This window comes from Rhineura floridana, chromosome 3, assembly GCF_030035675.1.
Source record: "Rhineura floridana isolate rRhiFlo1 chromosome 3, rRhiFlo1.hap2, whole genome shotgun sequence".
Lineage (NCBI taxonomy): Eukaryota > Metazoa > Chordata > Lepidosauria > Squamata > Rhineuridae > Rhineura > Rhineura floridana.
Window position 1 is genome coordinate 108,586,290 of NC_084482.1, and position 25,356 is coordinate 108,611,645.

The 25,356-nt window shown below is 39.8% G+C and overlaps 1 long non-coding RNA gene across 1 annotated transcript in view; it reads right to left on the minus strand.

Annotated features, from left to right (window-relative positions):
• Positions 1-1,553: 1,553 nt before the first annotated feature.
• The window catches only part of LOC133382248 (uncharacterized), a 150,443-nt gene continuing 126,640 nt past the window's right edge, over positions 1,554-25,356 (minus strand). The window contains exons 5-7 of the long non-coding RNA XR_009761873.1: positions 18,654-18,728; positions 6,353-6,448; positions 1,554-1,625 (exon numbers count right to left, since the gene is read on the minus strand). This is a non-coding gene — a long non-coding RNA (uncharacterized LOC133382248). The remainder of the gene's footprint in view (positions 1,626-6,352; positions 6,449-18,653; positions 18,729-25,356) is intronic.

Genomic DNA, 25,356 nt, shown 5'->3' on the forward strand with positions numbered 1-25,356 from the left:
CAAAACTGACAGATTTGCCCATCCCTACCTCTAGGTTAGATTACTGTAATGTGGGGCTGCCTTTGAAGATGTCTCAGAAAGTACAGACAGTGCAGAACTCAACAGCCTGGTTATTAATGGGGATCAGGTAGTCCAAGTAATGTAGCATCACTTCTGACGTGACATCTTTTTGTCACCAGGTGAAAATATTTATATTCTCCCCGGCACAGCCAAGTCAGACTATTTTGTCCATATAGCCCAGAAGGTGTCCACATAGCCCATATAACTTTGACCAGCAGTGACTCTCCATTGTCTCAGACTAGAAGCCTTTCCTATCAAGTGATGTTTTTTAAATTGGAGATGCCAAAGAGTGAGCACTCTAAAGAGTGTACCTGTTAGGGATGGTCTCCGTTGGCCAGTGCCGGTTCAAAAGCATTCTATCGACCTAATAGGCTGGTATTGATTCAAGTTTGTTCTTTGTCTGCTAGCTGCTGATTTTACTGATCCATTTTTTCTCCTCACAAAAAATATTGATATTAATATCAATATTTTTAAAGGAAATATTGATAATTTTGAAAGGAAATATCAATAAAATTATTCTTAATATTGATATTTCAGAGGTGGATTTTTGGGGGGGAAAATCCATTCTCAAAAATATCTACAGAAGATTGCTCCATAAAAATCTGATCCAACGCAAGAGAGAATAAGTGAATTAATGGAAAATTTGGTACAAAATTCAAAGTGGGTGGAATTCTAGCATATCCCTAGTACCTTTATCAGACATCTGCTTCCGAATACCAAATGTTGCAATTTTAGTATATACAATAAGGGTGCATGACAAAACTATCTTGTATTAAGTGGATCTATATTTCAAACATTTGATATTATATGACATGAATACTTATGATTTGCAGGGGTGTAGTCATACAGGGTCTGAGAGAGTCTTAGACCCCCAACTTTTTTGGGAACAAGGTCCCACCAAGATCCCTATTTCTCTGGTGCCCTGTGAGCCAATCAGCATGAAAGGGGAGTGTGTTGGCCACTGAGAAAAGTCTTCTAAAGTAGTATTCAAGCCTGGCCAGATTATTGTATAAATCTTAGAAGGTTGAATAATTTTAGAAAGGGGCATGACTGACTATTATGAAAGGACCCTGCACTTCTGAATTTGCCACTGCACTATTGCCAAGACGCTACCTAAGTTTTAAGGAATGAAGGACCTTGTCAAAGATTTATTCAGAGTCCAACAGTATGGTATCCCAGTGATGTTTTAATGTTTATTTTCACATTCTGAATTAGGCAGTTTACAACTCCATAGAAATTGAATTCACAAGCTTAAGTTGTTCTCTTCTGCTTTTACTGATACAGCCCAAGTTTCCCGTTCATAAAGGACTGCTGAAATCACAAGTGATCTAAAACATTTTATCTTGGTTTCAGGTGAGATGTTCTTGTCTCTCATTTCCAAAGTCTATCAAGTTTGGCAAGTGTTATTACCCCATATGCAAATCTACTGTGCATGTGTGCTTCAGCATTCCCATCTTTTTGTAATGGTGACTTCAAGGTAAATGAATTAATAGAGATGTTGCAGTTCTACCTTTGATACACATTTCGTGATGAACACAAGTTTTTGGTTTCTTTCTTTTTGCCAGCTGATTTCCATTCAGCATACATTGGGGTTGTAAAATGTCAGTAAAATAGAAAGAAGAAAACATTACACAACATGAATAAAAGTAATAAGCCATGATGACTGTTACAAGAACATGGTGCTTTTGCAGCTGGCAGTTCTGCCCCTTCTTCCTTCACAGTGGTGTTTTGGCTTGTAAGAGCCCTGGAGGTTTGGGTTTAGTTTCATAACGCATAATTATTTTTAAAGTTTCATCTAACTGTTATCAAACACATTTTAAAATGCCTTATCTCTTACAGAGCAGTTCCTGGTGTATGCTGGGAGCAGGAAGCAGAGAGACCAGGCTTGCAGAAGGGGGATGACAACAACACAGCAATTTTTATTGTAAATCAAATATTGTTGGGCTACATCTGTCTATCCTGGTTGGGGCTGATGGGAGCTGGAGTCTAACAACATCTGGAGGGCCACAAATTAGCCAGCCTTGTTGTAAATGTACTTTCCTTTGTCACAGAAAATAGCAATTGGGGCATATTGGTGGCTAGCTTAATTAAAGGGTTAAAAGGAGGAGGAAAAACATGGGATCCTGCATCAGATGAAAACTGATGAAAGCTGACTGGTGGCACTCTACCCTCTAGTTTATTTGTTTATTTATTAAATTTATATCCCACCCTTTCTTCCAGAAGGAGCCCAGGGAGGCGAACAAAAACACCAGAAGTGCTCCAAAACTTATTAAAACAAAACATCTTTAAAAACATGTTGAAACAAAGCATCTTTTTTAAAAATGGCTTTAAGAACATTAAAAAGCAATTCTAACACAGATGCAGACTGGAATAAGGTCTCTACTTAAAAGGCTTGTTGAAAGAGGAAGGTCTTCAGTAGGAGCTGAAAAGATAACAGAGATGGCACCTGTCTAATATGTAAGGAGAGGGAATTCCAAAGTGTCAGTGTTAGTTATGATTGATGTAGATGCTAGAAAACTATGAATCCTCTTTAAAAGATCCTCCTCACCCCTCACATTCATTTGTGACCCTATCTATGCTCAATTTCTTGCCCAAAACAGTGGTGTCATTTGTGATAACCACAGCACAGCAGAGTAAAACTGAAACTAATGTTAACATATCCTCAGGTTTACTATGGGAGGGAAGACAGCATGCAACAACACCCTAGAAAAATGCACTTCCAACTCCATTAACCATAATAGACAACCACAATCCATAGCAATCCTACACATAGACCCCAACTGAATGAATCCCAGTACAGTAAGGGAGGCAGAAAGGCTCCACCTTTTTTTTTGCCTCTTTTTATACTCAAGAATAGACTTCAGCAAGGAAGTCCCCACCTAAGTATATCACCATTATGTTCTGTTTTAAAATGGACAATGCTGGGTCGAGATCCTACTAGTATAGACAAAGTGGCTCTCCTGTTTCTTGCCTATTTGGTGGGATTTGCTTTCACTTAAAGTGAGGATGGATTCTTTCCCTCCTCTCAATAGCTCAAAACAGGGTGGGAGAGAAGAGGCTCCTTGTCTTTGCTCAAGACAAAGCAGCTGCCAGCCTTGTAGATGGGAATGGAAAAGAGCTGGTACAGGGTGAATGAGAAAGCCAAAGGGGAGAGTGAGTGAGTACGCCTAGAAATGACCTCCCGCTGCTGCAACCTAAATTGCCTATAGGTAGGTCTCTGGTTTTTGCCCAGAGACTCTGATTTTTGGGGTCCACACTCAGTCTCCGGGTGAGTCACCCCAATCTCTTGACTCTTAGCTTTCATTTTAAAAAAAGTAAATTTCTAGATGGTCTGGTTCAAAAGATGTACACCAAAATATCAGCCCCCCCCCCCACAACTTCTGTTAGAAGTTGGCTGCTCTAATCCCTGCCCTTTCAGGCTTTAAGTGAAGGTAATAAGAGAGTCAGGGTTGTGACTGATGAGAGATTTGCTGACCTCCATGCAGTAGCTAGAACCAACTGCAAATCCTGAAAACAGTTTCATTTTCAGAAGTTGAGTGAGTGTATAACTCAGCAGCAGCAAGATTGCCTTTCTCTCTGCAATAATATAGCAGGAAATCTAGAACTGAAGATCACAGCAGGATATTGGCAGGAATGCATAGTAAAAAAAAAAAATCAGGTATGATGATAATAAAAGTGAGCATGCAGGTATTTTTAATTACTTGCCAAAAATAGTATATTATACATTTTATCTTTCAAATAATTTATGAATAGAAATTTGAAAAAGTGTACATGCTGCAGCTAATGATGCCACTGCAATGTGGTATACTTTTCTAATTATAAGGAGTCAAACAAGTTTAAATTTTCCTGGGCTGTTGAAGAGGGCAGTTTATTTGTCTAATTCATAGCCTGTGTTGAAAACCTTTCCAATATGAAGCTTTAATCCAATACTCGCTTTTCTGGGAATAAAGCTGCAACGCTAATCCCACAAACCTGGAAGTAAAACCCACTGAATTCAGTAGGATTTACTTTTGAGTAGACATGGTTAGGCTTGTGCTACAAACTGATGGGACTTTTGAGTGAACATAGCAAAGGATTGTGTTGTAAATCTTTCTCTCCCCCTCCAATCTTTTTTATTTTAAAGCAATTAGGCAGGGCTTACTAGGTGTCACTGTTTTTATTTGGTGGGAAACTAATACTGATTTTTTTAAAAAAAAAAAGTTCTGCAATGACCAACTGGTTTTGACAATAAACTTTTATATGGGATGTATGTATTTTTACATCTGCAGTGTGTGTGTATGGAATATTTCCAACAACCCTTGGAAACCAAGGATTGGAAACCAAGGGCTCATCCAGACGACTGCAAAATGTGTGACACGCCCGCTATGTGTGTTCATTATTTTTCGGTTGTCCAAATGACGTCTCGCGCTGTTACGCATTTTCGCAGGTTAAATCTGCTCCTTGCAATACTGGCAAAAATGCGATTTACTGTTTAAAATTGGGAATCATCCGTTGTGTCTTCAGCAGTTCGGATGCAATACCGCGGACTTTACAGCTGATGGGTGGTTCTTGGACGTTTCCCCTTGCCCCTTCTCCTCATTCCAGCCAATCACGTATCTGCACTTTTGCGCATGTGCGAGAATGAGCCCAGAAAAATTGAACCAATCATCGCAATGGCGGGGTGTTGGGGTGTGTGTCTGCAACTACTGCGCAGATGCATTTTATTTTTTGCCAGCCTGCAAACTGGGTGGCCGCTCTGGGTGAGATCTGCAGTGCACAGCAAGCAAGAAAGCACAGGTGGTCGGTTTCAGCCTGCCTCAGAAAGCTTTGTCAATTTCATTGTACTTGCTGGGGGTTTTGCTTCAAATCAGAAAAGCATACATTCATTTAAGTGTAATATCGCAAATACAAACTTAGAAAAGGGCTTCTGGTCGGTTTCAAGCCTGCTCTGGAAAGCTTTGTCAATTTCATTGTCAGTGGGAAGGAAAGGGAGAAGGGCAGGTGACACGTTTCTTGCTTTTTTGGAGAAATAAGTGCAATTGCCAGCGTGTGTATCTCCTTAAATATCAATAAAGGCAGAAAAGCATACATTCGTTTAAGCATAATATCGCAAATACAAACAAGGCAGGCGTGAAACCGACCAGCAGCCTTTCCTTCCCAGGCGAGAACTCCTTTACAGCCATATTGTGCTTCGTTGCAAAGGGGGAGAGGAGCATACATAATTTTTTTGCTGACCAATTGGTTGATAGTGGGAGGTTTTAGAGGCGGAGCTTGGAAAAAGCGAAAATAATGTAGGGGTCTTACCGCTGCGTGTGCAGGTGCAAAAAAGCATTTTTTTTAAATTGGGAAAGAGCAAACTAAAAGGCAAAGTAAGGACTATCAGATGACAAACCGAATATGGAAATTGTGGATTATCCCACTCCGTTTGGATAAGCCCCAAGACAGCTTGCAGCAAGAAACAAATCCCTTTAAAATCCAATAACCATAAAAACAAGTACTAACAGCTGCAAAATAGCTTAAAGTGGCATGATTCTGAATTTTGGGTTCGGTGAGTGAAGTTCCTTATTACTTGAAGCTGCAGTTCTGTGCACACTTCCCTGTTTGAGTAAGCCCCATTGAATACTTTGGGATTTGCTTCTGAATAAACTGCATAGGATTGTACTATAAATATCTTTACAGGTTGTGTAAATAATAAACATCTTTGACATTCGTGCTTATATAAATATTTCTTCATACCATGCCTCAATATGTATCTGATTTCACACTATGGTTGTAAATTATTATTTCCTCTACATTTTAAGTGTGCCCTTCTTCCTTGGGGTGGTCATAGTCCCCCTCTGTTGTTTTCACCCTGAGAGGCAGATTAGGCTGAGAGATGGTGAGTAGCCCATGGTCACCAAGTCAATTTTGTAGCTGATTTCTATTTTTAAAAAATATTAAAATGATTTACATGCAGGCAAAGTTTATGAAGTAATGCAGATCCACATAATACATTTAAAGCACATCCAACTCGCATTTAAAGTGTGTGACTTCCCTCAAGCATGGGAAGTGTAGTTCTCCCTCACAGTTATAGTTCCCACCACCCTTAACAAACTACAGTTCCCATAATTCTGTGGTGGGATTCATGTACTTCGAATGTATGTTGAATGTGCTTTAAATGCATAGTGTGGATCTGCCCTAGGTATTTTGTGCATTCATTAGTGAACAATTTTTAAAGATAATTTTTTAAACAGTGGAAGGGCTGTAGCTCTGTGGTAGGGCACATGCTTTGCATGCAAAGGTCCAAAATCCAATCTCTTGAAAAGAATGTTACCTGGAGTCCTGGAGAGCCAATGCTAGTCCATGTCATCAGTACTGAACTAGATGGTAACAAATGGCCTAAGTCAGTATAAGGTAGATTCATTTGTTTCTAAAAGAGGAAAGAGACCCAAGGGCCACAGTGAATGTGAAATTTATTTATGTATTTTACTTACAACATTTATTTACCACTTTATTATAAAAAGCCTCAAACCGGTTTACAGAAGGAATAAAAATAAAATTATTGGCAAAACCAGTTAAACACAGATATTTAATAACATTCAAAATAATAAAACCAACAATGAGTTAAAAACAGATAAAAAGCATAATAGCTTCTATACACCTGTTTTAGCAGGTGCCAAAAAGAATACAATGAAGGCACCTGCCTCATGTCAGTAGGCAGGGAGTTACAAAGTGTAGGTGCTGCCACATTAAAGGATTAATTTCTTACAAGAGCAGAACAAGTACTAAGTGGCACCTGCAACATGGAAAGCACACTTTATTTATTTATTTAATTAATTAATTAAGCTTATATACCGCCCGACTAGCAACAGCTCTCTGGGCGGTGAACATTAAAAATACAATAAAAATAACACAATACAGTATATCACAATACAAAACTGTACAAAAAACTATACAGTCTAAAATCAAATTATAATAATTTAAAATTAACAGGAATTAAAATGCCTCAGAGAAGAGAAAGGTTTTAACCTGGTGCCAAAAAGATGATAGTGTCGGTGCCAGGCGCACCTCCTCGGGGAGACCATTCCATAGTTCGGGGGCCACCACTGAGAAGGCCCTAGATCTTGTCACCACTCTCCGGGCTTCCCTATGAGTCGGAACCCGGAGGAGGGCCTTCGTAGTAGACCGTAGTGTACGGGCCGGTTCATATCGGGAGAGGCGTTCCTTAACTTTGAACTTGGCCTGGTAGCAAGTTGACAAGCAGTGCAGATTTCAGAGCAGAGTTATTATGTGCTGATAGGGTCTCACTCATGTCAACAATGGTGCCACAGCATTCTGCGCTAACTGCAACCCCTGGGTCAGGATGTGCCGCATGGGGATTTCTGTGATCTTGGCAGACTTGTTACCGTTTTTTTTTTAAGTTTTGGTTTTTGGTTAGGAACCCTGGTTGCAGGACGCTGAGTTTTTTGCCTATGCATACTCATAGGAATCTTGTTGTGGTTGGTATGGTATTGCGTTTAGGAAATCATCACTGTCTTTTGTTTTTCTTTTCACTCCCCCCCCCGGCTTTTCTTTTGGAAATTTGTCTTTTTAATTTGTGACATGACAGACAATGACAGCCTCCATTTAAAGAATGACAACTTGTTTTAAGAACAGGAACAATTTAAGAAGAGGACACTCTGAAAAATTCATTGAATAAGGCAGGATGAGTGCACAACAATAGCCTCTAGAAGAGCCCCCAAAATGTTTTCGCTTGATTGTCCACCAGGAAGGAAAATCTAAAGGTCAGGAACAAGACTAGAAGCAGGAACCCTCAAGAAAGAGTCAACCCCTTATGTTATCCCCTTGTTCACTGTATCCTTAACATCCTTTTTTTTCTTGTGGAACATTCCATATTCCATACTAATTTCTGATGTTCATACTAAAGTTTCTGTTCACTTTATGTAAGTTAACACACTCTTTGCATGCAGGAAGAGTGAGGGGGAAGGGCATCACCTTTCCCTTCCCTGGCCTGGCACTCACATCCTCTCCAACATTGAGAGGGGGATTGGCTGGTGCTATGTACCTCCCCCCCACCTAGAAATGTGGCTGCTCCATCTAACAAGGAACGCTGGCTACAGGGCCGGTCCTGCTCTACCCTGATGTTGTTGGAGTACATCTCCTGTCATCCCTAAGCTTTGGCCATACTGACTAATGGCAGCTAGAATCCAGCAACATCTGGAGGGCCACAGGTTTTTCATGCCTGGTGTAGAGATTCCAGGCACGATGTTGCCAATATACTGGATGAGCATTCTAAACATTAGGGCAAAGATTAATGTTCTACCATGAGGTGGCTATTTCTTGCTGCATTTCTCAGGTGACCTTTATCTTTTGCGTCCATGTTTTAGCTTTGAAAGAAGAAACATACAATTGAATAAGGGCTACCTGAATTTCTTTCTCAGCTGTGTAGCTCTAACGTTTTGCTTAGTTGTTATTGCTCCATTATTGGATGTCTGTGGAAAGAGATGGCTACCTTTCTTTCCATCAGTGAAGTGTCAAGAGGCATCTGGATCTTTGTTCTACCCATTATGTTAGTAAAAGGGGGAAATGAGCAAATGGGGAAAATTGCATTGGGTATAATTAGAGCATGCAGACTGATCAAAGTAAAGTACTTATCACAGATGTTTCTGCCCAGGTTAGTGTCCATAGAATGTTGAGTGTTGAGAGGGGAAAACCCAAAAACTGTGTGTGTTGGGGCAAGGAGAGAATGGAGTAGCTAGAAAAGGAGGATCAGGGCCATTGAGAGGTAGGTACAAATGTACCAGGCCCACAGCCAGCATGCGGCCCAAACTCTGAGCTTTTTCATAATGCAATTATCTAGCCCTCTTAGAAAGAAAATTGTAGGTAAAATGTGCAGGTACCCTTTGACACTCCGTCTCTTTAAAGCCCACAGCTCTGAGTTGAGCCCTGTAGCACTCCTTCAGGTACTTGCTGCCACCAAAGATAAATGTATCTGATTCACCCTTAGTGTAGCCAATGACAAGGCATGTGTGTGAAAACAAAACAATATTAAAGTACAGATGTTATTTAAAAAGAGCTAGTTCACGTTGTGTTCATAAGATATGGTTTCAATATATTTCTCTTGCTCTTATGCTTAAGTTACTAAAAGCTATTTAAGCTCTTAAAGTCCTACCTATCTTACCCACTCTATAATATTCCTATTCTATCTCCAACCCCCCTCAATCTAAACCCAGAAGTATAATCACATGTTGAACCTATCCTGCCTATCTACCACCCTCCACACAACCCTATCTAAATACTATTCCAGCCTTATCCAACTGTCACACTCTCAAATATAAACATTCAACACTCAGTCAATCACCAACCAGCATATTCCAGCATTCAACTTGCTCATTCCCCCTCCCAACGCTCACCACTTACCTTAAATGTTCTAATATCAACTCTTGCCATAAATATCAGTATACATAAGCATAAAACACAACATACATGCATGTCACATCACATGCTTTCCCTGCTTCTGTCTCATTTTCTAGTCTTTGGAAACTTCATAGTTGCCCTTCCTTTTTTCCTAGCAATGAGGATGCATCTTTCCTGGGGTGGATTTGTCTGAGATCAGGTACTCCCTAAAAGTTATTTTCTGCAAATACTACTACACAATAAGTGTGGGTGGACATTTAAAAATTCTGCCCTCCCCCCAAGGCAAATGCAAAATGTGAAACTTTGTGAAGAGGCTAAGGCATGTCTCTTGTTGTTTAGGGGCTAAAGACAAGGCACAAATTAAGAATTCATGGCACAGTTAACTTACAGTAGAATGGTATACTAAGAAGTAAGTATCTTTGTGCTGAATGGGGTTTACTCCCATTACCTGGGTACAGGATTGCAGTCTAGGCTTTGGTTTAAGGTTGGCATTGGGAGAAAGTGGAGGTTTTGTGCCTTTAACAGCTGTGTGGCAAGCAGAAATTCAACAGGTTAATCATTTTCTGTTTGTATTTTATATGGTAGGCATTTTATTACATGTGTGGCCACTGCTTTATTTTTGAGCCCTCCAAGCCACCTGCAAAAGAGGATACAAATATGCACACAGCACAAAGCATATGCAAATTGTATGTTGTCCTCTTTTGTGAATCAGAGGGCCCAATCCACACATAGTGTATTGGGGCCAGAGAATCCTGCTTCCTCCCCAGGAAGATGGAGGAAGAGACACATAAAAAGTGTAGACATATGCAACATGAGATAGATCAGAAGGCACTCATCAAGCTACTGGGGAAGAACAAAGAACAAGTGTGAGTAGCGCTGTGACTAATAACACAACTGGATCGAAGCTGAAAGGAAGCCCAGAGGCTGATGCGCACAGATGCAACAGGAGAGTTCAGAGCTGTACAATGTACACAACAGGAACATGGAATGTGAGAAGCATGAACCAGGGAAGGTTAGAAATTGTCTAGCAAGAAATGGAACGCATCAACATTACAATACTTGGTGTGAGTGAATTAAAATGGACTGGAATGGGACATTTTCAGTCAGGCAACTACAAAATATTTTATGCAGGAAATGAGAAACCAAGAAGAAATGGGGTTGCTTTAATAGTGAGATGTGATGTAGCAAAAGCAATTAGGACCTATAACGCAAGGTCTGAGCAAGTGATATCAATGAGATTTAATGGGACACCTATCACATGACCATCATCCAAGTCTATGCTCCAACGTCAAACGCAGAAGAAAAAGAATTGGAGAGATTTTATGCAGAGGTACAGGAAGCATTGATCACACACCAACACAAGATGTTCTGATAATCATGGGGGACTGGAATGGAAAAGTAGGGAACAGAGAAGAACTAGGAATTGTGGGGAAATAGGGCTTAGGAGATAGAAATGAAGCAGGAGAACGACTTATTGAATTCTGTAAAGCCAATAATTTGTTTCTTGCAAACACATTTTTTGAGCAACCGAAAAGATGACTGTACACGTGGACATCATCAAATGGTCAGTATAGGAATCAAATTGATTATATTGTTATGAGCATGGGGGGTTGGACTGGATGATTCCTGTGGGTCCCCTTTCCAGCCTCTGACTTGGAATCCTGTGCCTTGGAATGAGGAACTCTCTGCTGGTCAAACGAGTCTTTTATTAACCAAATAGATTGGCCAGGTAACATAATGGGCTGATCAGTTGCCTAGCAATGGAGAATGGGCTAGGACAGCCTTTCTGAACTTTCCTGACCATTGGCAATGCTGGCTGAGGCTGACGGGAGTTGTAGTCCAACAACATCTGGAGGCACACTGGTTGGGAAAGGCTGGGCTAGGAAGACCCCTTTTGTCATTAAAACTCTAGAGGAGAGCCTCTCCCCCACTGCTGGCAGCTAGCAGAAGTGTGCTTGTAATTTTCGTGTGGCTAGAGAATGGCTGGGGCTGCAGGCAGGCAGAGAGAGACAGGCTCTCTGCACCATGGCTTTTGAGGTGCCTCCTGCAACCCAGATGGAAAAGCTGAATATTGGACTGCTGATACCTTGAACTCCTCCATCCTAAGCTCAGGTTGGAATGTGTGTAAATAAATAAACCATATTTCATAAAGACACCGCAGTCTCCACTGACCTTCTTCCCAAAGGAAACCAAACCCTGGAGGAGCGCAGGGACCCCCGAAATCTCACCGCTCGGAGATTGGGGGAGGGCCGCAACAATATAATTGGTAGCAGAAGATGGAGAAGTTCCATACTCTCTGCAAAAACAAGACCAGGAGCAGACTGCGGTACAGATCATGAACTGGTCATATCGAAAATCAGAATAAAGCTATAGAAGAATAACAAAGCCAAAATGCCAAAATACAATTTAAATAACATCCCAGAAAAATAGAAAGATGAAATAATGAATAGATTTGAGGCGTTAAACTTGACAGAGACCTAGAAGGACAATGGAGTGAAGTCAGAGACATTATCAGGGAAGAATGCAAAAATATAATATCTCTAGGTAAAAGAGAGAAAAGCCTTAATGGATGTCTGAAGAAACTCTTAAAATGGTGATGGTTAAAGAGAGAAGAAAAGCAAAAGCAAAAGGAGAAAGAAACACAGTTAGAACCCTAAATGCAACAATACAGCGACTAGTACGTAGGGACAAAGGGAACTATTACAATACTAATTGTCTAGAAATAGAAGACGACAACAAAAAGGATAGAACAAGAGTCCTATTCCAAAAGATTAGAGAAATGAAAGGGAAATTTAAACCACGAGTTTAATCACGAGTGAATAATCAACAGGAGAACACACTGACTGATCGAGATGAAATAAAAGGAAGATGGAAGCAATACACTGAAGAACTCTATAAAAGAGATGCAAGGATAACAGATTCATTCATGGAAGAACTGTATGATGAAGAACCAGAAATTTTAGAATGTGAGGTGAAATCTGCTCTTAAAATATTTGGAAGAAACAAATCACCAGGAATAGATGGCATACCAATAGAGTTGCTACAAGCTACTGAGACTGAATCTGTCCAAAATTTGTCAAAAATCTGTCAAGAAATATGGAAAACTAAATAATGGCCCATAGACTGGAAGCATTCAATATACATCCTAGTTCCAAAAAAAGGGGATCCCAGGGAATGCAGTAATTATCTAACTATTGCCTTAATATCCCAAACAACTACCATGCTAGATTTAGAAAGGGAAGAGGCACCAGAGATCATATTGCACACATATGTGGGATGATGGGACGGACCAAGGAATTTCAGGAGGAAATCACCCTGTGCTTTATAGATTACAGCAAAGCCTTTGACTGTGTAGATCATGAAAAACTATGGAATGCTTTAAAAGAAATGGGGACCACAGCATCTGATTGTCCCTATCTTCAAAAAGGGCAAGAAGGAGGAACCGGGGAACTACAGACCAGTCAGCCTAACATCAATCCTTGGAAAAACTCTGGAGTAGATTATAAAACAGTCAATCTGTAAACACCTTGAAAACAATGCAGTGATTACTAGGAGCCAACACGGATTTATAAAGAACAAATCCTGCCAAACTAATCTTATCTCATTTTTTGATCGGGTAACCTCCCTTGTAGACTGTGGGAATGCTGTGGACATAATATATCTCGACTTCAGCAAAGCTTTTGACAAAGTGCCCCATGATATTCTGATTAGCAAGCTAGCTAAATGTGGGCTGGATGGAACAGCAATCAGGTGGATCCACAGCTGGCTCCAGAATTGTACTCAAAGAGTGCTTATCAATGGTTCCTTCTCAAACTGGGTGGAAGTAACGAGTCAGATACCACAGGGCTCGGTCCTGGGCCCAGTGCTCTTCAACATTTTTATTAATGACTTGGATGAGGAGGTACAGAGCATGCTTATCAAATTTGCAGATGATACAAAATTGGGGGGTATAGCTAATACCCTGGAAGACAGAAAGAAAATTCAAAGGGACCTTGATAGGCTAGAGCATTGGGCTGAAAACAACAGAATGAAATTCAACAGGGATAAATGCAAAGTTCTACACTTAGGAAAAAGAAACCAAATGCACAGTTATAAGATGGGGGATACTTGGCTCAGCCATACGACATGGGAGAAGGATCTTTGAATTGTTGTTGATCACAAGCTGAATATGGGTCAACAGTGTGATGTGGCTGCAAAAAAGGCAAATGCTATATTAGGCTGTATTAACAGAAGTATAGTTTCCAATTTGCGTGAAGTATTAGTTCCCCTCTATTCAGCACTGGTTAGGCCTCATCTTGAATACTACGTCCAGTTCTGGTCTCTGCACGTCAAGAAGGATGCAGACAAACTGGAACAGGTTCAGAGGAGGGCAATAAGGATGATCAGGGGACTAGAAACCAAGCCCTATGAGGAGAGACTGAAAGAACTGGGCATGTTTAGCCTGGAGAAGAGAAGACTGAGGGGAGATATGATAGCACTCTTCAAGTATATGAAAGGTTGTCTCATAGAGGAGGGCCGGGATCTCTTCTCAATCATCCCAGAGTGCAGGACATGGAATAATGGGCTCAAGTTGCAGGAAGCCAGATTTCGACTGGACATTAGGAAAAACTTGCTAACTGTTAGAGCCATATGACAATGGAACCAGTTACCTAGAGAGGTAGTGGGCTGTCCGACACTGGAGGCATTCAAGAGGCAAATGGACAGCCATCTGTTGGGAATGCTTTGATTTGGATTCCTGCATTGCACAGGGGGTTGGACTTGATGGCCTTATAGGCCCTTTCCAACTCTACTATTCTATGATTCTGTGATTGTCCTGATGTGCAACCTATACTCTGGACAAGAGAGGCTACTGTAGGGACAGAATATGGAGAAACTGATTGGTTCCCAGTCAGAAAGGGTGTGAGACAGGGGTGTATTTTATCACCCTATTTGTTTAATCTATACGCAGAACATATCATACGGAAAGCAGGATTGGACCAAGATGAAGGTGTGAAAATTGGAGGGAGAAATATCAATAATTAAAGATATGCAGACGAATCATACTACTAGCAAAAACTAATAATGATTTAAAATGAATGCTAATGAAAGTTAAAGAGGAAAGGACAAAAGCAGGACTACAGCTGAACATCAAGAAGACTAAAGTAATGACAACAGAAGATTTATGTAACTTTAACGTTGACAATGAGGACTTTGAACTTGTCAAGGATTTCAATACCTTGGCACAGGCAATGGAGACAATAGTCAAGAAATCAGAAGAAGGCTAGGACTGGGGAGGGCAGCTATGAGAGAACTAGAAAAGGTTCTCAAATGCAAAGATGTATTACTGAATACTAAAGTCAGGATCATCCAGACCATGGTATTCCCGATCTCTATGTATGGATGTGAAAGTTATGCTATGTTAGGCTATGGTCTGAAGGCACATGAGGCGAGCACCCTGCTTAATCTCAGTAAGGTCACGTCTGGTTAGTGCCTGGATGGGAGACTGCCGTGGAGCCATATGTAAGCCACCTTGGGTTTCTATCATGAAAAGAAAGGCGGGATAAATGTAATAAATAAATAAATAAATAAATAAATAATAGTGAATAAAGTTGGACAGTGAAAAAAAGCAGATAAGAGAAAAATCAACTCATTTGAAACGAGGTGTTGGAGGAGAGCTTTGCACATACCATGGACCGTGAAAAAGACAAATAGTTGGGTGTTAGAACAAATCAAACCAGAACTATCACATTTTAGCATGTGTTTTTAAACTGTTTTTTGTCTTTTAAAATTTGTATATTCGTTTTTAATGTTTTTAATTGCTGTTAACCACCCAGAGAGCTTCAGCTATGGGGTGGTATATAAATGTAATAAAAGAAATAAACAAATAAATAGATAGAAGTTAAAATGATGAAATTGAGGTTATCATACTTTGGACACATAATGAGAAGACAGGATTCGCTAGAAAAGACAATAATTCTGGGAAAAACAGAAGGGAGTAGAAAAAGAGGAAGGCCAAACAAGAGATGGTTCCATAAAGGAAGCCACAGACCTGAACTTACAAGATCTGAACAGGGTGGTTTATAACAGATGCTCCTGGAGGTCGCTGATTCATAGGGTTGTCATAAGTCGTAGTCGACTTGGGGGCACATAACAACATCCACAACCATCTCATTATCTGGATAGGTCATTTCCTGATTCATACTAACAGGCTACTTTTAAATGTCCCCATGGAACTGCCCATAGAAATCGGACTTCCGGGAAGGGTGACTTAGCCTGTGCCTGCTTTTGAGACGGGCTCCTGCCTCAAAAGAAGCTTATTCAGATATATCAGTCAGATTTTTTTTTTTTTTGACTGATTAAACTTCTCCCGGGTAGGGAGAAACGAAGAGATTAACCTCAAAGCCTATTTTTGTTGGGACGACCAGATCTCATTAATTTATGGGACGAGGTCCAGCCGACGAAGGTGGGACGGATTTTCAACAACAAGCTCTATCTGATAAAGCGAACGTTCATCTTATCTTCTAAGAGAGAACGCACTAACAGGCAAGCACCCTTCTTTCTATATTTTTCTTTTACTTGACTTAAATTGTTGCTGTTTAAAAGAGATTTGCCAGATTGATCGGTTTTTGACATCTCACTGGGGAGCCATAACTTCTCTCTGCTACTCACTAATTAATAGCTTATCTCTGTTTTTGTTGCAAAAAGCTGTCCTGGATTTGCATTCTAAAGATATACACAGAAGAGGGATTTCTATTCCAGATTTTTATTTTGAAGAATATTATATTGTCTAAGACTACTCTCTTTTTGGTCTATTTTATTTTGACGAATCTGTTTTCTGACGACCGCCATTAATTGTTTCGATCCTGGGAACTGCATTTTGTTTACTTAAGCATGGAGAGATAAGGCTGTCTGCTCTGTTTATACTGTGATGTCACCAAGTTTGGAGTATTAACCCAATTGTTGCTGAAATAAGAAGTGGTTTTCCTATATTTTTCTTTTAAAATGGCAATTAAGAAAGTGGCTGAGAAGCTGGAAATAACTATGTTTCAGAAAATAATGGATGAGATTGAGATAACGAAACAAAACCTGCGACAGGGTTGTAAGGAGCTGAAAATTGAATTGAGTAAAATGAAGCAGGAGATTAAAGATATAGGGGTCCCTGTGAGAGAGGTGACCCTGGAAGGGGTCCCTGTGAGAGAGGAGACCCCGGAGATTGGAACAAACGTGGAACAGGAAAAAGATTTGGAGTCTATGGACTTTAGAAACAAAATCTATTGTTTGGAGACACAGGAGATTAAAGACATAGGGGTCCTTGTGAGAGAGGAGACCCTGGAGACTGGAACAGGGGTCCCTGTGAGAGAGGAGACCCTGGAGACTGGAACAGGGGTCCCTGTGAGAGAGGAGATCCCGGAGATTGGAACAAACGTGGAACAGGAACAAGATTTGGAGTCTATGGACTTTAGAAATAAAATCTATTGTTTGGAACTCAATGTTATCTCTGAAGAAATTAATGAAGATTCTAGAGATAAAGTTATCAATGGCATGGATAATCTTCTGGACTGGAATGATGTGATGGAGCCCAATATAGAGAAAATCTATGGAATTAACTGCAGCCATGTGACAATGGAAAAACTTTCAAGAGATGACCCAGTGTATTTTGAAAAAAAGAACAGAGATATGATTTTACAGCAGTATTTCAGCAACCTATTCAGAATGGATGGCAAGAAAATATTTGGGATAGAGGTAATTCCCATCAGACTCTTACTATATGACTATGGCTTTGACAGCAAGATTATTATGGAATACTGATAATGGAAGATTGGATACTGAAATTACTGGACTTAACAAGACTACTGAAGATGGAAGATGGAAAATGGAACTAATAGGGATAATAGAACAATGGCTACTGAAATTACTGAACCTAACAGATTCTGATGTGATGGATTAATTGAAATGTTTATTTTGACTATGGTTATGACAATAAGATTATCATAATTAGTAATGAGATGGATTAATCGATATGCTTATCTGGAAAAAAAAATTGATAGATATATTTCTTAAAGAATTGAAACCTCTCTTTGACTTTTTGTGGAAAGAATAAAGTAATGTTTATGAGATTTGATGATTAAGTAAGATAACTACTGGAGGAAAGTGATTTTATAATATGACTTAAGAGACAGGATTGTTATATATTATAGACTTATAACTGATTTGATCTTTGACAAATGGGAAGTCAATATTTTACTCTTTATTTTTTATTTTTTATTTTTTTTTTTTTTTGTTTAACTATTTTTGATTTTGTTTTTTGTCTTTGAATGTTTTATGATTTTGTCTTGTATGTTTTATGAAAATCTGAATAAAAATTATTGAAAAAAAAAAAAAAGGAACTGCCCATAGAAATCAACAAAGAAATCCTAGATTTCAATGTATCTGGGACTGGGCACCAGTGTGTCTACCCCACCCAAAACACCCACTGAGGACTGAGCATGCAGGGTCGGGGAAGGGCAAATGGAATGGAGTGTCTGGAATCCTGAACAGAAGCAATTCTCACTGCAACATTTTATTGAGGTCCCACTTGACATAATTCTACTCAAAACCACATTTGCTTTGTGAGGCAAGGTTTAGAATAGAAAAGGGTCCTTCCTCAACAGCACCGCCTTTAGAATGAAGGCAGGTCTGCAATAAAGCAATGTTTGCTTTAATAACCCACTTCAGGGGAAATTCTTCCCTATCATGCATGTAACTGCACACCGTTCCTGTTTGAACAAAGAGGAAGGGTGCCTATGCTATACACACTGCCCTTGACATATGCTATGGAAATTTGCCAATTCATATCCCAAATTTCCTTTGTGTAGCACTTTTCTTTTGATTTGTGTAATAACAACAGAGCAAGTAAAAACACATGGATGTTTTGAGCAGAAGGTGGCACACTGTGGAAAATGCAATGATACATCTAAAGTTTGGGAAATAAAATTAACAGCAGTGGTTTCAGTTTAAATTTTAGATTGACTGTGATATAGTAAAATGGCACAAAACATAAGGTCTAAAAACAAGCAAATTATTTGGAGGCACAGAGAGGGGACATGGACATGGACACAGACGCAGACACACACTTATCAGTGATAATAGGCTTTTATATCCTGCCTAAACCTTCATTCCATAAAAGGCTGTGAAGAACTGAAGAACAGGCTATTGGAATTGGCATAACTTGGTAATGTAGGCTACAATCCTGTACTCACTTATCTGGCAGTAGGTCCAATTGAACTTGATAGGGCTTGCTTCTGAGTAGACCACTGTTGGATTGCACTGTAAATCTGTAAACAAATAATTTTAATCGATCATGGTGATGATGATGATGTACCCACCTTTCACCCAAAGGTCCCAGAGCGGGTTACAACTATTTTAAAATACAACAATCAAAACAATGAAAAACAACCTAAAATCACAACATAGGGTGGGTCCTAAAATACATATATCTCAGATGTCAAAGGCCAGGATAAAGAAGTGTGTCCCTAAACATTCACACACACACCTGGCAACTATCACTACATCCTGAATTTATTAACTCTGGTTTGAATGAAGCCCAGCTAACACAACATGCCAAGGCAGAAATAAAGCTGAGTCCACCTTTTAGTCTTCTAGAGCAGGTGTGGAGCATGTGTGGCCCTCTAGAAGTTACTGGACTATGAACTCTCACCTTTCCTGACCATTGACCATGCTGGCTGGGGCTGATGGGAGATGGAATGCAACAACAACTGGAGGGCACCAAGTTTCCCATCCCTGCTTGTGAGAAGACCCAGTGAAGGCCCATGTTCACTCAGAAGGGAGTCCCATTGAATTCAGTGAGGGTTTTTTTTAGTATGCAGGTGTAACATTGTAGCCTTAGATTGATCCTACATAAATTCACACACCCAAATAAATCCCATTGAATTCAATGGATTTTACTCTCAAGGAAGTGTACGTAGGAGTGCAGTCCTAAGTCAGAAACCCTACAGCTTAGAATCTCAACTGCTCGCTCTGTGGCTGCTTAGTTATTTTGATGCCTTGTATAAAAGAGACAGTGAGTGAATGACCCTGAAGGCAAAGTGTAACAAATATCACAAAGGTATACCGGGAATTTAATCATGGTAATCAGGGATTAGGCAAAATGTTCATTTAGTTCAGCAACATCTCATTTCTGATTGCAGCCATTATCAGGTACAAGTTATCTGTTGGAAATACACACCTTTCTGCCAGAAGGAAAAAAACAAACCCTGCCATGGGCAAGAAGCTTTCTCTGAGATGACACTTAAAACAACTGGAGTGGTGAAAAAAAGGAATGAACAGTTGAAAGAACACTCTGAGGCTCAGTCACAAGGTAAAAGAGGTTATGAATTTCAAAGGCTGCTGAAGCCAAGGGAGAGTAAAGCTAGAAGCTGTCCAAACAAAGGTGCACTTCAAGTGTGTGACATTTAGATACTGTACACATTCTTTCCCATCCCCAGCATATATGTGTGTGCGTGTGGACGCATACACACACTGCCAAGGAGAGCTTGCAAGCTCAATATTTTTGTCCTGATGCTATTACATTTCATATATTAAAATCTTAAATAAGATCTGAAATATTGCACTCTCATCTTTTATCATACAAGAAAGGCTGTCAATGTTTTCCTCTTATGTCTTATGGCATACCTTCCCCACGTGCTCAAAGATGTGTAGTCACATATCTAGATTTATAGGCAAGGAGGTGATAATTCTGTGCTGGGGGGAACGCCTCCACCCCCCTGGGATGAGTGAGGTGGGGCTGTGTAGGGGCTAAGAATGTGAAGTAGGAAGTTCCTCATTCAAATATTGCTTCTTACCAGGTGCCTTAGTCAAGCCATTTTCTTTCAGCCTTATATCCCACCACACCAGCAATCTGTTATTTTTTTTATTTATTAAATGTATATCCCACCCTTCTTCCCAGAAGGCACCCAGGGCAGCAAACAAAACCACTAAAAACACTTTAAAACATCTTAAAAACAAAAGACTTTAAAACATATTAAAACAAAACACCTTTAAAAACGCATTAAAACATCTTAAAAAGCAATTCCAGCCCAGATGCAGGCTGGGGTAAGGTCTTTACTTAAAAAAGCTTGTTGAAAAATGAAGGTCTTCAATAGGCACAAAAAAGATAACAGAGATGGCGCCTGTCCAATAAGATGAGGATAATAATATTGATCTACCTTAGAGACTGTTGTAAGGATTACTTATTTGAGGTATATAAAGTGTTTTGAACATCCTCCATGCACTATTATTAATAATTATAGATGCAAAATTATTTATAATTATAGATTCTATGAAGAATCTATAAATCTATGAGGAAAGGTTGCAGCATTTGGGGGTTTTTAGTTTAGAGAAACAGCAAGGAAGAGGTGACATGACAGAAGTGTATAAAAGTGTATAAAATTATGCATGGCATTGAGAAAGTGGATAGAGAAAAGTTTCTACCTCAAACCCTAGAGCTCCTGGACATTCAATGAAGCTGAATGTTGGAAGATTTAGGAAAGACAAAAGAAAGTATTTCTTCACACAGCTTATAGTTAAATTATGGAAATTGCTTCCCCAGGAAGCTGTGATGGTCAGCAACTTGGATGGCTTTAAAAGAGGATTAGACAAATTCATGGAGGGTAAGACTATCAATGGCTACTAGCCACAGTGGCTATCTGCCACCTCCACTGTCAAAGACAATATGCTTCTGAATACCAGTTGCTGGAAACCACAGGAGGGGAGAGTGTTCTTCTTACAGGCTTCCAACAGGCATGTGGTTGGCCACTGTGAGAACAGGATGCTGGACTAGAGGGGTTTTGGTCTGATCCAGCAAGTGGTTCTTATGTTCTTACAAAAATCTATTTAGTGTATGCTTAGGTGGAGAAAAATATTCAGGTATAATATTCTGAATGTCTGCTATTCACTATACAGCCTGGCAATCCTCAAACATGTATGCTACCCCTTATGTGTTTTAGCTGGCGGTAGGAACAGTTAGACTGCCTAGTCTAATTGTTGGGTGAATCTGTCAATTTCATTTTCTTTTAGCTTTTCATTTTCCAGTTTCCAGTTCTTCACATTTCCATATTGGTTTGTGTGTTGCTTTTAATGTCCTTATGAAAATTCATCAGCATTTTAGTGTAAATTTCTCCTTATACACATATTTGTATGGAATTTTGTCCAATATACACATGTTGCAATTTCCTCCAATATAGTACATTTTTATGTGTTATTTTAATCAATATATGCAGTTTTATGCACATAATACCCTAATATATGAATTTGTGTACATGTTGCTTGGTTGGAAAACTGCATTGCAAAATTTGGAGATGTGAGGATTTTTGAAAGATGGATGTGCTTTGATTCGCATATTGTTTCTGGAAGTCTGAATTTGGAAGGTTCCTCTTTCAACATGAACTGAACTGATTTCCCCCCCATCTGCACTAGTCAGAGGTAGCTTCTGCTACCCAGGTTCCTATATGCTGCACTTTGATTTTAACTGTGGCAGTCCCAACCATATGGCATGATGCAGTGAGGTTATAACAAAATGTGGGTGGGACTTGGCAAGAATATAAATGGAGCTATGGCTGCCATTGTGGAGGTTTCCTCCTGGGGAAGGGGTGGTTGGGCGAGTGAATTCAAGTGATTGTGATAAGATACTTTACAGGTTTGCCATAATGGCCACAGTTTGGGAATCAGCAAATTACAAGTGCAAAGAGTTGTATTGTTTGCCATGAAACTGCAGAGAGCCTGGTATGCCACATGCAAATGTGGATATTTGCACAACTGACATACTTCATGTGGTTGTGGTTTATTGAACCATGAACCCAGATCTAGCTTCTCTTTGTGGATCACTTTTTGCACAGTCTTCCAGGTGTGTGCTATGCTCCTTGGGGATGGGGTTAGCTCAGCGACAGAGCACATACTTTGCATGCAGAAGGTCCCAGGTCAATCCCAGCTGGTGATGGGAAAGAGCTCTCCCTGGACCCCGCCTCACCCTAGAAAGAGTGTCTTCTAGTCAAACCTGACAATACTAGGCTAAATGAACAGTAATCTAACCTGGTTTAAGGCAGTGTTTCTGCAGTGTTATGTTTCTCCAGCAGCTGATGTGGACTGATGGTGCCAGTCACAGTACCTAAACCAATCTTAGGTACTCTCTTGTCCCTTCCCTTACAATAGTTGTGCAAGAGCTGACAGTACTTAGTGGATATTTATGTGAAGTAGCATGAAAGCAGTATTTTGTTCCTGTGCATAAAGATCTCTGGGCTGAGCCACTTGGTTTTTTAATTGCTTAGCCCCACACATTGATATATATATTTAAATGAATGTTTGGCCTTACGACACATGCCGCATTTGGATCCATACACTCTTTAGAGGTTATTGGATAGAACCATAAATCTCATCAAATTCCTTGAGTTCCATTAACCCCAATTTCCAAGTAGCATTGCTGCCTTTTGTGGTGGGCATAATGAATAGAAATGAGGTTGCTAGTGCTGGAGGTGCAGCTGTACTATAAAACTCATATAAAGCTCTGACAAAGTCAATCTGTTCTTCAAAAACAACTGTTCCGTTCAGCCAATCTATTGTGATCAGCTCTTTGTCATAAGAAACATGATATTTTAGCAGAATAAAAGGCAGGGAGAGAGAGAGAGAGAGAGAGTTTATATTGCAACAGTATTCCCCCCCCCCTTAAAATGAAATGTCTATTAAACTAGGTTACTAAATCAAGTTGAGGTTGGAAATGAATAAAATGTAGGCTGCTTCCAAGGCATGTATAAAATACATGTCAAAGTCTGAAAGCATGCATAACTCAGGCAGGAATTCGTGAATGAAGTTATTTAATTATGTTGGGAACCTGACCAGGCAAATACAGAATGATTCATTTCCTTTCACTAAGCAGAAGGTGCTTGAAGGGGATTAAGACTGTAGAAATGGCATCAGACATTAATAATAAAAATGAACTAACTGTACAGAAGTATATTCATTCTACAATTATCTGTGAAAACAAAACCTAAATTGTGGCTCTTCCAATACAAATTTACTTTGAGCCCAATTTTATGATCTGTGGGATGCTGTCTATGGGCTCTTTCATAGTATACATTGTTTCTATACAAATAAAAAGTGCCTACACCAGCATGTATGAAGAACGGTGGAAGTCTTTGTTTCGCATCATGTACCATTAGCTATTGTCTTGTTTTTAGTGCTGCATTAGTATTTATTGAAGGGTGCGACATCTTTGTTGAATGTGAAAAGAAGCAGTTAACTGAACTGGTATAAGTCCACCACTGTTGTAGTTTATGGTTGTGATAAGAAAGCAACACAACTCTGATATAAAATTACCAATGGTTGAAGCAGAAAAGGGATTCACATATACTCACCAGATGCATTGGGTCTGCAGAAAGACAATACATTTATATGGTGGCTGTAGTTTATGTTAATTGCTTTGGGATAATTTGTATTGATGAACCACCATTTGGTAAGTTTTGTGAAGGATAATGGTGCAGTTTGGGGTATACAAAAGGAGATGCTTCTGTGGTTTTAATTAGTGATTATTGATCACTGACAAGACAGATAGTAGTCCGTAAGAGTCTAACCATAGAAGCCACTTCCTGGGAGGGAACGTAGCTCTGTTGTACAGCATATGCTTTCCACGCAGGCAGTCTCAGGTGCAGTGTCTAGCATCTCTAGTTAAAAGCATGAGGCAGGAAGTGATATGAAAGACCTCACTCTGCTCAAGCCCCCAGACAGATACTGCCAGCCAGAGCAGACAATTCTGGGTTAGCTTAATAAATGGTAAAACAGCTGCCTGTTGCTAACTGTACCCCTGATGAAGAGTGAGAAAGTACAGGGCTTTCTCAATGTCTTGGTCAATTAATATTGTAGCCACAAATGCTTTATCTTGAGCTGCTCTTGATCTGTCTAGCCTAGCATGGTCTCCTGTCACTGGCAGCAATCCTCCAGGGTCTTTCAAATCACTTGTTACCTACGTGCCTTTTACTTGGAGGTAAAGCTTGAGACTACCAAGCAAATGCTCTGTCTACTACTGCACGATTGGACCTCTTCCACATCTTTTTTTATGTGTGGTACTGCCGCAGTTGTTGGCTCGTCTCCCCCTTTTTTCTATAGGAAGTAAGAAAAATTTTACTGGATTGGCTCAAAGGCCCAACCTCCTGATTCCAACGGCAACCAGCCAGATGCTTCTGGGAAACCTCTTTAAGCATAGCATTTTCATTGTTCAATACAATATATGAGTCAGGGGACCCATCTGAAAACTACAGTTTCGCGTTTCAGTGACCACAGATGTTGCCATGACATTATGCATCAGTGCTTGCCTCTCACGTTACATTGCTGGCAAGAGTAGACTACTCTTACAAGTAAAGATAATGGGCAAAAATAACATCTGAAGTTACCAGACCTTTGGCAGAGTACTCTGTGGCTCCTGTCCAACACCAGCACACTTAAGCCTACTGATTTTAATTGCTTAAGTGTGCCTAACTGTGTTGGATTGTAGCCAGGGTCTTTACCAGGACAAATATATAGCTGCTCCATACATATAATGATCAAATGCTGAAAATATGGTTTCACCGTTAATCATCAAGCTTAGGGATTGTTGCAAAACCATTACAAGAAAAACTTTACTTTTAAAAATGGATTTCAGACTTGGGGGATAGACGAATCTGCCAATTTCCATTTTTTCATTTTCTCATTACTGTGTTTCACTTCATCATATTCCTGAATCAGTTTGTGAGTTTTTTTAAAGTCCTCACAAAAATTCATGAACATTTTAGTGTGCATTTTTCCTCATATACACATTGTGTATACTATTGCCCAATATACTCATTTTTGCAAGTCATACTCCCTAATATGATGCATTTTTGCATGTGCATGCATGTCTGCACACCCCCTTATTTATTTATTTATTATCTTATTTATATC